This window comes from Charadrius vociferus, unplaced genomic scaffold (genome assembly GCF_000708025.1).
Source record: "Charadrius vociferus isolate BGI_N301 unplaced genomic scaffold, ASM70802v2 scaffold90, whole genome shotgun sequence".
NCBI lineage: Eukaryota > Metazoa > Chordata > Aves > Charadriiformes > Charadriidae > Charadrius > Charadrius vociferus.
In genome coordinates this window covers 902,686-904,631 of record NW_009647222.1, presented here as the reverse complement: position 1 = coordinate 904,631, position 1,946 = coordinate 902,686, and positions in this window count along the sequence as shown.

Genomic DNA, 1,946 nt, shown 5'->3' with positions numbered 1-1,946 from the left:
AACCTGAAGTCCCGCAACATGTTAATATCTTCTGATGCTAGGGGAAAGAGGATTGGATTATGTATCCCATGAAAAATACTGAGAATTAAAGGCATGCATTGCCCTGAACTGAAACAGTTCTGAATTTTCCGAACGAAGACTTTTTCCAAGACCTTAGAAATGTCTTTGGATAGATACTATAGTGCTTTTTTAAAAATTAATTTTAAAACAAATTGTTTTGAAACCAAAAAATACAGCTCACTTCCCTAAACATTTTTGTTTTGTTTTGTTTTCAAAATGGTATTTTGTCAGGTTGTCTCACACATATGACCCAAGTCAGTTTTAGAGAAGACAACCTTTTTTTTTTAAAAAAAAATTGTTTTGTTTTTTAAGCTTACCCTATTGTGTCCCACCTTCACATTCTGGTTGTGCCTCTCCCTCCCTCCCTCTTTGCTGGGGACTGGGGACCCAAACTGTGCTTCTGCATTTTTACTCTTCTAGCACAAAACGTATAACGTGAGAATCCATGCTGAGGATTGGGCTACTGTTAACAGAAATGTGTAAAATGCAAGTTCGTTTGGAAAAAAAAAAAAAATATATAGATATATGCAAATGCTTTCCCCTCCCCTCCCAAATCACCTACAAAAGGTCACCCTACCAGGCTTCCTGTCTGTAGGTGGAGAGGAGCAGAGCTGGCCTGCAGGCCCCGAGGCTGCAGTGTGAAGGGGAGGAGACTGAAGTTCATCTGTCTTATCTCTGTTCTGTCAATAAAATGGAGCTGGGTCTTTAGATACTTTTTTTTTTTTTTAATTATTTTAAAGAGGAAGAATAAGTTTGTTTTTTGTTTTGTTTTTTTTTTTAAAGAAAAATACCGGCTTTTTTTTTGCTCATCTGTTCAAAATCTCAAATCCTCCACAGTAACAGGCCAGACCATGGAGTTAACGCAAACCCAGAGACCCCTATGGATTAATTGTACTGTTTGTGAATTTGTATAAAAAAAAATAACAAAGATCCTCTTAAAACATTTTATATTCTTACAGTAAAAGGTTAAACATATTTATATAATAAAAGAGGAAATATGAAGTATGTTTTTGAAAAAAAAAAAAAAAAGCCTTATCTGTGTTGTCTGTGCTTTTTAAAGACAGGTATCTATCTATATATCGATGCGTTGGGTTTGGTAAGTATGCCGTGTGGCTAGTGCCGGGGGTTTGGGGCTGTTCAGTCTTGTTCCAGTGAGCTATGGAGGAGGAGAAGGAAGGAAGAGAGCTTGGTGCCTCCTGTGCAGGATGTTGAGTAACATCATCATGAAGAGGTTGTAAGGAAGGGGTTTGGTAGGACCAGCCTCGCCTGCGAGGCTGCGCGCAGCATCCGTGGGGGGAACCCGGGTTCAGCTGCCCATCGATGTGAGGTGTCAGCTGGTGAAGCGCTTGCTAGCAAGTGAATCGAGTATTTGGTGGGAGAGGAAGACATTTGTGAGGGAGGACAGAAGGGCTGTGTTTCTTAATTTTTTAAAAGCTCCAGGTAGATGGCAGAGTTTTTTTTGTGATTTACTTATATTGAGGCCCACCCTGGGTGGAAGCCCTATCAAATAAAAATATTTCCCAGCAGTGCCAACCACCAAAACCGGTGCCCTCACCGGCACACAAGGACCTGGGAAATCCAAAATCTCTTGGTTAGTTTCCACTGCCCAGGCAAAGATTAAAGAGGAAGTAAAGTGGGAACGCATGGGAAAAAAAAAAAAATAGTTTGACTAATCTAGGGTGTCCTTTGTCCTATACCATAATCTTTCTTCTCAACGTATGACTTTTAACCCGATGGGAGTATTTTTAGCCTTCCACGACGTGGATTTTTTTGGATTTTTTTTTTTATTGTTGTTGGCAATGGAGCTTACGCGGTGTTTACAGGGCAGCCACAAAGCCGGTGTCCCCCCCGCACCGCCCCCAAAACCCGGCGCGGGGGGGGCGCCC